Here is a 12,789-nt window from a genome sequence, read left to right on the forward strand (position 1 = left end):
TGCTGCTAGTAAACATGGAGGATCCTCCAGAATCCCCTTGCTGGGGTAGGTGTGAGGAGGGCCACAAAGTGAGGATCCTTAATGGCAAGATGAATACTTATATTGGCAGGGAGGGGGAAAAAAACCACTAAGGGGGTGCTATTTGAGGGGCATCACTATGGCAAACTCCGTATGTGTTCTAAAATAGCTTTAAAAAAATTAAAGAGATTAAAATGTGAAGGTCTGTAACAGTTATTCAATATGGTCCAACACTGGAACCTCCATGGGAAAAGGAGGTATACTACTGAGTTTCAGATGTAGAAGACAAACAACAGGAAATGACATAACACAGAAGTGGGGAATATGTGCCCTTCTAGATGTTGTTGGACTTCAACTCCCATCATCCTTGAACATTGACAAGGCTGGCCATATTTGTTAGGAGCTGGAGTGCAACAATAACTAGAGGGCCACAAATTTCCTAGTCCCAGTAATGTGCCTTTTAAATTTCTTTTTATATACCTTTGACTCCTGGTTTTCCCCTGTGCATTGGGAAGTAAGCACTTGGTACAAACCCAAACAGTGTTTTAACTTCATAGTAGACTTCCATAGAATATCTTATTCAATAGGCTATTGAGATGTATCGCTAATTAATCTAAGGAACTATTTGGTTGATAAAGAAACACTTATTAAATAATAAAAAATATTCTGAGGAAAAATAGGAGGGGTAAGCAGTGTACAGAATACAAACTTTCTTATGTAGATGCTTTTCTTTGCTGTTTGGCTAAGATGTAATGTTCAGATTTAGATGTTTTAGCAGTCCTTTGCTTAATGCACAATATCTAGGATGACCTTGATCATATATGACTTCTATTCCACATGTAAGTAAGGTGTGTGTGTGTGTGTGTGTGTGTGTGTGTGTGAGAGAGAGAGAGAGAGAGAGAGAGAGAGAGAGAGAGAGAGAGAGAGAGGTGGGACAAAAACAATAGACCAGAAAATAAGTTAATAAAACCCACTCTTTGTAATAGAAATGGTTCTGGCTGAGCCCCAGTTAAAGCCAGTCACAGAATTAGAATTGGACAACCATACTCCTATCACATTAAAAAAAAATCTTAGGATTTGGACTGAGAATTGTAAAAAGATCAAATTTCTAATATATATATCTCTTCTGAGTATTGGCAGGTAAGAGGCATGGTTAGCCATTAATGAAGCAGGGTGGAAGGGAAGAAAAGCTAGGCTTTGTTATCTAGGCAATGGATGACCCATGCATATATCCAATAAAACCACCTATTTGTTGACTGGCTATGTCCCAAAATGGAGTTTGGAAGTAGCCGCATCAGGTCAACCTGGGTCAGCACAGATGGTTGTGTGACCATGATACCCCACCTCTGAGTTGCCCAGAAAGTTCTGGGATGGCGGGCTGCCATTGCATACAGAGTTCTGGACCAGAGAGGCTTTTAGACAGCAGTGTTTTCATGATATTAAGTCAGGGGTAGGTGACTTTTGCAGGCTGCAGGCATATTTGACAATGTAAGAAACTGTCCTGGGCATGACTGTAAAACGGCAGCCCTGTCAGGCATTAAACATGGCAAGTAACCTGCCCGGAAGGTTGAGCACAAGGCAGGCAGGACGTCTGATCACCAACATGCCGAATGATGCCTTTGAACACACAGGCTTCAACAGCAACCTGTTACATAGAACGCATCCTGTGATTTTTATTTTGAAGTCGTGGGGGTAGGGCACACAGGTGGGTGCAAAGAAATGTGTCCAGGGGTGCATGGGCACCACTCCCACTGCAGAATTGTCCTTTACACTGCTGTGTAGGAATTATGCTAATAGAGAAAAATAAAGACACGTTCAAAGAAAGAGAAAGTCCTTCCTGGGATGCTTGTAGTGGACAGTATACAAAAGTTTTAAATACCTTAGTGTTCCTTTCTCAATTTTTAAAAACAACAACATTCCTTTGTTGTTTTCATATGACGTATTACCATCTGCAGAGCACATGATATACATCCAAACCGTTCGTCCTGTCCTCATGTCTCACCCAATAGTCTATTTTTTTTTTCTCCCAAACTGCTTGTACGATGATGTCCTTGTACTACACGGGCATACGGGTTCCAATCTGCAATCCCAGAAATCTTTCTAGGAGGAGTGGTTTGAATGCCGTAGGGTCTGTTTTGCCCCATTTCCCAACTCCTCCCCAACTTCACCCCCACTCCAAGTGTAAGATCAGTATTTCTTCTCTGGTGATCCCCTGCTCTTTCCTCACACTGATTCTCACGAAGCCCATGCTGCTGTTACTACCACCACTGCTTGCGGCTATTTCCCCCTGTTTCCAGCTGTGCAGAACGGAATCACCACACACCTTCCTTTCAGTCCTTCTTCCTCACATGGCAGCCAAGGTCACGAGTCATTGATTTACAGAGAGGGCATTTAGACCACACTTTATTTTTAAACCCTCATTCTTGCGTAGCGACTAAAGTTTGCATGCAATTAGCAGACTAAAATTAAAAGGCAACTGAAACAGCAGCATGCCCTACTGTTTCTCCCACAATGGCAGCACTTATACTGTGACTTGTGGCATGGATTTGTGCTATAAACATAAATGATAAAATGCACACAACGGTTCAGACACTTCTGACTGCTCCCTCAGTCACAGCACTGCATTTTTGTGCCATGAATGAATATCCCCATGAATGCAGGGCATACTGTGCTGTATTCATTACCTTGTGCCCCCAGAGTAACAGTTAGACTTTAGGAAATATGGGCAGAGCAGTCTCTACAAATAAAGTGAGCTCCACTATAGATTCTCTCTTAGTTATTATTAATTTTATTTCTGTTCTGCCTGATCGCCAAACATCTGGCTGATGTTCAACAATTAGTAAAATACAATATAAAATACAAAATAGAGATAGTTAAAACTTCATAACATTCCGCTAAAGTTTAAAACTGAATTTGAACAACTAAAAAAGTGAAAGTGTGTGATTCATACTGCTAAAACAGCCGATAACCCTTGCCTGTCAAGTGCTATTTCGAGGTATTAAATGCCTCTCCATAGAGGGCAGCCTTAGTCTTGCCTGAATGGGCAGCTGCGAAGTGAGGATTCATAGAATCATAGACTAGTAGAGTTGGAAGGGGCCAAGAAGAAGAATTCACATCATCCCAGTCAGATGGGATTGGATGCCCCAGTCTTATCTGGAATGTATCATCCTTGATTCCTCTTTGCCAAGCCTTTAAAAAAAGTACCATGAGGAACAGCACCTCAAAAGAGGCCAAAGGAAGTTGCATGAATCCATCAAACATATATTTAATTTCTCAGTCTTTATTTCAGAATTTGGAATTTCTGGTAGCAATCTGTACTCGTGAGCAAAGAGAAAACAGCAGGTATGAACATGACTGAGGGAGATCTGAGTCACAAGTAAGTCTTTTATTCCCACCGAAATAGCCATTAAAAGGCACTGTTTCTGCTCTGCAGGTATTTATAGAACTTGCATGAAATTTTAACACATATTAACTGACTTCACTATATCCCATAATGGATACATTTTGGAGACACATTTAAATATAGCACCTGTACTGTAACTGAATGGCAGAGTGAATGCCCTGTGACTGAACGGTAGAAAGTTATGTTCCCTCAGCTCTGCAAAGCAGGCTGGCTGTACGCTTGCTTTGGGGGCAGAAGAAAGCAAAACAATTTGTCTTGAGCTGCCTCAGATTCATTTTGGACCTGCTTAGCTGAGCACATGTAACTGATAGGTTCTAAGGGGCCATTTGTTTACTTAGAGATCTGTTAATGAACACTGCAAACACAATCTCACAAAATGAATCTCTTCTTAACAATTATATGGCTGACAACATGAGCAATTATAACAACAACAACACGCTACAACTTGTGCACCCAGGAGCTTGGCAACAGCACTAATACAGAAGATGCTTGCAGAACTGCAAATTCAAATTCAAACAAAAAAGTCCAAGATGTCTTCCTGAGCTGGTTGAGTGTCTGTAACACAGAAGAGCCAGCTTCACGTGCAAAATCTCAAAAACCCTGGAATAAAATACCAATCCAATTGCATTCACTATGTGGATTCACCCCTCCAACACAAACATACAGGAATCAAACCTAACCCAAGTTGGCAGGGGCCTTTGCAATCTAAGTGGCAACAGCAGCTCCTGCCTCTTCAGCTTTTCTGTTCTTTCTGATTCAAATCTCGGAAGTCCCGCTATTTCTTAGTCCCACAACCTTTGGGCTGAACCAACATTGCATAGGGTTTCACACAACCATCCTGCTATGTGTTACGCCTTGGCTGACCCAGAACACACTGCAGCCTGAGGGAGTGGACAAGATGGCATCTTCCTTGTTCCATGTATACAAGCTGACCGAGCTTTACTTCAGCACTGGCGGGAGTAGTTTCACTGCTATGGAGGCAGGAGATCGTTTAGGGTGCCTGGGAGAGGCTGTGTGGCATATGCAACTTTGGCCTCCACCAGAAGGGGTGCCTAGGGGTTCAGGAGAACCATCACTGCCCCCGCCCCCCAGCACGGTAGGGATGACCCTGATGACCTGCCGAACGCCTTTACAGCCCCTAGAAAAGCGCAAACAGGACTTCTGTTCCAAGCTACATTTGGCTTGGTAGGTCACAAGCTGTGCAGGCTGGATTAAACCAACTTTTCGAGCTGTAAGACAGTGGATCTGTATGTAAGTATAATTCCAGGTTTACATCTGCACTTTGCCTTCCTTAGTAATTGAGGAATGTCAAATAAATGTTTAGTCACACACTCCACTCCAGATGTTCCCATGAAACTCAGAAACAGCTTTTTGGAAGCACAGAGGACAGTATCCAGGAGGGAGGAAAGCCCCATTTCATGACAGGTGAAATCTTGGGAACATGTGCAGAAGTGAGAAGACCCTTGGGAAATAGAAGCTTCATCCAAACTTCCTGACAATCTTGCCATGAAGGAGATGTTTTGAGGGCAATGCTACTTTCACAAGGATCACTGACAGCTTTGAAACCATTTGACAGCTCACCTTCCGACAACTATCAAATGTCTTCAAAGGAGAATTAACTTATCTGCATAGGAATATAAGAAGAGGCAAGCTAGATCACACCAAATTTCCATCTAGTACAGGGGTCAGCAACCCGCAGCTCCGGAGCCGCATGTGGCTCTTGAATGCCTCTGCTGCGGCTCTGTCGCTTGTGTCACAGCCGCCGCCAATCCCCGGCCCGTGCCGGCACAGCGCTTGGATAAATCGAAGAAAAGAAAAGTTCCTGAAGAAAACCAAACGTTTAATGATACTTGGGTAGATTCATTTGCTTGTACTGCTGACGAACTTATGGGGTTTGCTGTTTACTGCATGCAGCCCTTTAGCACTGACTTTGACTCTTCAGGAAGCTGTTCTCCTATTCAAAATATATGAAAGGAGTCCTACTAGTTTATAATGTAAGATTAAAATTAACAGTCTTTAGCGACTGAACAAGAGCTGCAGCTTAATCATAATGAAGATATACATAGCATTAAGGTAAAAACCGATATATGCAGTGTTATCTTCATTTTAGATGACAAAAGGGTTTTCCGGCTCCCGGTTTTTTCTTTTGTGTGGGAAACGGGTCAAAATGGCTCTTTGAGTATTAAAGGTTGCCGACCCCTGATCTAGTCCAACACTCTGTTTGCACAGTGGCCAAGCAGCTGCCCACATGCAAGCTGGGCACGCAACAGCACCTCCTGCCCAAGTTGCCAAGCAGTCTCGGGACGGGCAATGTACAAGGTACAAGGTAGGTACAGGCTGGAATTTGCCAGCACACCCCCCTCCCCCTGCTACATAGTAGTGGCGCCAGGGTCTCCGTTCCCCCACCACACATCCATGGCCTTACAGATTTGAGCATAAGTGACCAAACATGTTTATTTAAAATAATGTACACAAATGTTTCCACATAATATGAAGGATTTTTTTAAAATGGTAGACAACCACAGGTAGACCCCCAAGGTACTGCTGGGGCACCTTTGAAGAACAGCTCATAGTTCTCAAAAGATGGATCATCAAAGCCAACTATATAGTCAACTTTTTCAAATCCGTCCCCCCCCCACAAAAAAAAGTTCTGCAGGAAATTAGAAATCTATTGCCAGTTGTTCCCAAGTGCCACTTGGGCACTTTGGGGGCAGCTGGCACTGGCAATTGTATGGGAGCCCCATAGCAAAAGTGGCAAGGGTATGTTGCCACTCTTGACTTAGGAGCTGGTCCACTGGCTTCAGATGACACGGCAACCCATTATTGGTACAACAACCTCTAGAACAAGCCATGGGTTGTGGTGGTGGGTTGTTGCCCATGCACAACCCACCTTAGGGAAATCATATCATGCAAACCCAGTCAGAATGTAACACATTCAGGTTACTATCTTGTACTTACTTACCTGGGAATAATTCACCATTGAACTCAATGAAGCTTTTTTCCCAGGATGCAGAGTTTTCTTTTTGAAAAGCATCTCATTATCAGGAAATGTTAAGCCAAATGCCAGAACACTCATAGACATTGATGCACTCTCACAGATTGTTTTTTACCATGTATAGATCTGGTCTTTGCTTCTTCTGAATACAGCATGAAGAAAACAGACTTCCACTGTTACCCTTAATGATGTATCGAGTCATAGTATCGTCCTCTTATAAATGATACATATATCAGCATATCATAAAATAAATACATATTCAGAAGAAGAAAAGGGAGGAAACAAGAGAAATATTTACATTAGGAAGTACAGTGAATTAATTGCATATGTAAAGCCAATACCCAAGTTGTTACTTATGACAGATGGTATTTTATATTTTGATGTAAAATATATATATTCTTAATCATATATGTCAAGCAAAAGAGACCATATGTTGTTAAACACTTCCAAATTGTCATTTATTATGTGGGGCAATCTTCCTGGAGCCTCATTTTGCTATGGTCTCATGTAACATGTCATATATTTGACATGATGGAGTACACCACAGCAAGAAAGGGCTCTGGACTCTAGATAGTTTGCCTCTCATTATAAATGGTGTTCTGGAAGTGTCTGAAATATGCCTACCACTTTTATCATACAAGATTTGTTTACTTTAAATAATAGAAGTACCACACCCTTATTGACCACTTATAGCACCAAGGAAGGAAGGAAGACTGGGAGGAAGGACAGGTCATTGCCAGAATAATCAGAGAAGGATCAAATGCAGGTTTGCGAGCATATTTTCTAGGCTCAAGATAGATGGTGGAATCCCCCCCACCCCACCCGCCAGTGCTGAAAATGCTATGTTAAAGGAACTGTGACCTCGGGTTTGTGCATTCTCATTTGTTCTGCCCCACAGTTATCTCTGTTATCCCCACAGGCTTGCCAGGATTTTCGTAGTGTGGTGCCAAGATTCATTCCACCCGGGTATTATAAAGCAATTGAAAAAAACACACTGTAAACTTCATGTGGAAAATTGCCTTTGCGCAAAATAGAAGTGCATTTCAAATAAAATGTGCTTTTAGGTGACCACTGGTCCTGGTCATCTGAACATAAGGTGACTTTTGCCAATCTAATATCAAGATTGTGATGACCTCCAGAATCATGGAGTTCCCTGAGTTGGGATAATTAGACAGAACGGCCTTAGGTAAGTTCACGGCTCCAGTATATGTGCACTTCAACATGGTGAGGTCAACCCCTCTACAATGCAGCTATACAACACGGGGCTAGTCAGATCTGCTCTCCACCCTACGGATACCCATTGTGGTGGGCTGCCCCTGCTTGACTCTTACCTGACTTCTGCATCTTCAGGAAGGGGGTGCTGATGTGCCAGCAGGATTTGGGTGCACCCTCAGTCCCACTCTGAATACTACTTATTTAGCAAAAGGAGGGTGACACTCTAATGACTATGAGCCAAACAAGACATTGGTTGAATGTCATGATTAGCAACCAGCTCTGGGATTAAAAAAATAAATTTTCAGCAGAAGGGATATGATTTTCTCAGGACTCTCTAAAGCTTTTTGTACATAGAGCATTTATTGTACATTCATGATGCCTTACTTGTGGATGTTTATCAGTTCTTATCCTCCAGTTTTAGGTCTGTTTTTAAGTATGGAAAAGCACTTTGTGTAGAGCTTGGACCTCAGTTCTGCAATGAAACTGAAAGTAAATACAGTGATTAACAGCCTCATGTTAATTACTGTATTAACAAAGTTAAAGATTTGTATTTACTTTGTTCTTTTTCTCTTTTTCCACTACCTAGCCTCTAGGTGGTGCTGTGCTACAGTGGAGTATTGCAATTACACAAGCAGGGGCATGCCTCTTCTTTCCCTTTGACAAGTAATAATCCATTTTTCCTGCTTGAAAAATATCTGGAACAATGCTGTTTAAAAAGGACACAAAACTAGAGGATCGTGAAAATCTAAAGAAAATGTGAGCAACTGTGAATGAGGAATCATAAGCACATAATGAATCCCTTGTATAGAAAAGCTCATAATGAGTAACAGTGTTGTGCAGAACGGCTCTCTAGCCCATAAGGAAAGGTTGACTTCTTTCTTTGCCACCACAGTCCTAGCAACCTTCCCCCCTTCCCTCACACACTGGCTGCAAGGCCAATGGGGAATTTCACCACACATCTGTGGCTAATTGCCATGCATTGCAGTCACAGCTAGGAGGGAAAAGTTGAATTTCTCCAGCCCATAGGCTGGGATCTGAATGAAAAGTAGGGTGAGGACGTGCCTGGTATTTAATGTTCTAAAAACCAATACATGGTTGCTAATTAGTACACCACTGAAGTGTGGTCTGGCCCTAAAACAAGATTGTGGAATGACCAAAGTTCATACACATGAAATGTATGTGTGTGCAGACTTGAGCTATCTTAGCATGGCTAAAGGAGGCTGTGTGGGCCTACAAGGCCAACAGCATTAACAATTTATTTCTTTTCAATCTACCACACTGGTCACAGGAAATGAAAACCAAGACAATATTCATATACTTCACATTTTATATGGTGTGAGAAGTGAATCAAACTCAGTAAAGATGAATCAAATCAAGCCTTCTGAATCCATCAGACGGAAGGCAAAGTTTGTAGAAAACTGGAGAAAATGAAATTGGAATTGGTTAGGTTGAAATCTTTCACACTGTTATATGCAACAATTCTTTCATTTATTGTTAGCTAGCTACTAAGATATAACTGAGAATGACTAGGAAGGGATGCTCAAATGTTCTAAGAACAATTTGGCTCATGCAAGAATGCTACTGGCATGTGTGACCAAAGCACACTTCTGAAATAGAAGGACTGTTGCAGCTACAAATAAATCTAAGTGATGTGGGACTGAATTGTTAGACGGCAGACATTCTAATTAGATGGAAGTAAGTGTGGAATAAGTGACAATCTAATCAAAGTAATGCTTGCATATGGTATTAAAAAGAACATAGAAACCATGAGCCAGTGTAGTTGCTGATGCTTCATTTGAAAAGTCAAGATATTGTTCAGATTTCTTTTAGTATGTTCTACAAGAATATGGCTTGGCGAGTCTTCACAGTTTCCCTGATGATATCACTTTATAGGTCTTTCAAGCCTTTTACTACTGTATGCTCAGATGGATCGACAGAGAAAAAGTAGGTTGTAGTCACCCAGTGCAAAACACTTGAAACAAAGGAAGAGGAATGGCACAAGGCCCACAGTACTGTACTTTCTTTGTCTGAATAATGGAATTTTCAAAATGTGAAGAGCTGGAACACATTTTCTCACAGAAAGTGTCTTCAAAATTCTGCTTAGCAGATGGTGAAATGGGCTATTTTGCAGATTTTTTTTGTTTTCTTGGTTGTTTTTGGAATATTTGGAATGCTTGCTGTCTATATTGAACACCCATCCCTAATTTATTTCCATGTCTGATAAGTTGATATACAGGCATCTGTAGCAACTTTATACCTAATATATTTTTAATTTAAATTTATATTTTTAAAAATGTATAACTGCTTTCCCACCACCCACAAAAAGAAGCTCAAAAGTGTGTGTGTGTGTGTGTGTGTAAGAGAGAGAGAGAGAGAGACTGTATATACAGAGAGACTGTATATATAAACTGTATATACAGACAAACTGAATATATAAACAAAATACATTAAACAACCATCATAAAATAAAAAAGCTAAGCACAAAATCATCACAAACAGGTACTCTTAAATCCATTCCCCTTTCCCCAGTGAACATAGAGAAAGCAAAACAGTCTAAAGCTATTCATACTGAAAATAGTATTTTTTTTTTTTTTCATCTGAAGGGTCAGCCTTGGTCCCTGGAATTATTCAGTATTCAAAGCATTCTGGGACAAGAAAATTCCAAAATCAGCTGAGATGATGACTCAAGGGTTGAGTGTGGGTTGTTGTTGAACAACAGACTGTTGTTGAAATGCATATTATTGTGACATCTGAACCCAGCTGCACTCAAAAGTCATGGTTTATTAACTACAAACAACCCATGAAGAGAACCCATGTTTTGTTTTGGGTTGTAAACCACGGGCAGGTTTGCACAACATGACAAGCCATAGTGCTTTCTTGCACAGGATGGTTTGTTGTGTCATTCAAACCCAGTCAAGGTATTTCAGCATGGTACATTTGACTTTCAAAAACCACAACAGGAAGCAACAATCTGTTCTATGGTTTCCACATTTTACCATGGTTTTGTTGTTCATCTGAACCCAGCATCATAGTTCCCATGGTCCTGATATCCACTGGAGTCCACTGGAAGGAGTGGCTGCAGGAGCTACTTCACTCTTCCAGCACGGGTCTGAATTTCAGGCATGGTGGTTGATGGGATACATATCAACGGTGGGAGGATTGAGCAAGGAGGGTGGAAACAATGCTAGTGTAGAAACTCTCGATCAACTTCCAGGCACATCCAGGTGGAAACAATGCAATGTTACTTGTTGTGATGTGTGAATCCAGCATATTTATTTATTTATTTATTTAGTAAGCTTCTATGCCACCCCATTCGCTGAAGCCTCGGGGCAGCTCACAACAATCAATAAATACATATTAAACATATAAAAACAATATAATTGGAGATGTCCTGGCTGAAGATATAAAATCAATAAATAAAGCTAACAATTAAAATGACGTTTAAATAAAAAAGTCTTGGCCTGGTGCCGAAAAACAAATAATGACGGCACCAAGCAGACCTCTCTGGGGAGCGCATTCCATTGATTGGGACTGTTCATCATGGTTTGTTAGTTTGTGTGGGTTCAGACTACATGATAATCTATGTTTCAACAACTGCAACCCACAATTCAACAAGATCCCACACTGAGTCCTTGAGTATAGGTTACAGTGAACCTGGTTTGTTTCTGTCACTGCCACCAGAGAATGTAAGTGCCTGCCAAGCTAAATGTAACTAAGAGGCCATCATGACAGGGCAATCAGAAGGAAGCACTTGAATAACATCCAGTACTCTGGACATTCATGCCTTAATAGCTGAAAATGGAGTCAAATGGTTTAATAATTATAAAGCAAATGCAATCCCTGCTAATGGTACAACTCAGCCTTCCAAGCTCCCTCCCCAAAAAATTCAGGCCTACTGTGCTAGATCAGGAGTAGACAGAAAGCAGATATCTAGAAGATTTGGACTTCAGTTCCCACCATTTCTGACCACTGGCCACGCTGGTAGGTGCTTTTGGGAACTGGCATCAAAAACATCTGAAGACTTACCTTCTGCCCACCTTTGCTAGAAATCGAAACTGAAGGCTGCCCTATGCTTCTGGAATGTGTGAATCCACAGCCAGAAGTAGCTGTAATAATCTTTGGAGTACGTTCAACTCTTCACTCAGACACTGTACCTCCCCATAGAGGAGAAAACCAAAATGGCTGCAGTCCTAGACACATGCACCGGAAAGCCTCATTGACCTCAATGAGGTTTTGTGTATGCTCTCCCCAATAGCTTCTGTAGAATTCTGACTGCTACCCCCATTACAGGGGATCTTCCCTAGTAAAACATATACCATTTTATCTCAATATATGTAATTTGAATGCTGCAGAATTGTTGCCATAACTTGATTACTCTGGGTTTGGGAAGTGTCTTATAGCAACTCTTATAGGTGAGGAATTATAAAATACTGTGAAAATGTTATTGCACATAATGTATAATGATTGTTAAATACTCAATTGTCAAATGTCAAACATTGATATCGCTGAATATCAAATACTGGGTAATTGGTAAATATATAAATGTTTAGTGAGCTTTCTGTATATATTCAACATCAAAATTTTGGAGAAGAAAATTTTTAGAAGATTCTTTGAAAGTAAATTAATTTCAGCTCAAAAGGAACTAGAAAATTAATTAAATAAATAAATAGGTGCTACCTATTATTTTAATTGTTTATGCACAAACAACCACACATTAAAAGCCCAGATGTATATATTTAGAAAAAGACCAGCAAGAAACGTATACTTTAACAGGCAGTCCTATAAATGTCTACTCAGAGGCAAGTCCCATTGAGTTCAATGGGGTCTTATTTCTATGTATGTGGGCATGGGATTGCAGCCCAAGTAGGCAAGTGGATGTTGATATCTAATATCATTCTGAAATTTAACATTCCAAAATAAAACTATCCATCTGTAAATAAATCCATGTATTTGTGTTACAAAGTTTTCCCCTCATTTTGATCTAATCATGGTATTCTAGTTTCTGTAAAGCAAGTCTGATATGGGAGTAAGAACAGACTCCCCCCCCCCTCCATCATAAGGAATAATAAACTGCTATTAAATCAATTGCCATTTCCAAATTAACCCTTCAACTACTCTGTAAAATAATTTAATAAGATAGACAGTGTGTGTTCAGGGA

This window comes from Varanus komodoensis, unplaced genomic scaffold (assembly GCF_004798865.1).
Source record: "Varanus komodoensis strain SLA01 unplaced genomic scaffold, ASM479886v1 scaffold9, whole genome shotgun sequence".
Classification (NCBI taxonomy): domain Eukaryota; kingdom Metazoa; phylum Chordata; class Lepidosauria; order Squamata; family Varanidae; genus Varanus; species Varanus komodoensis.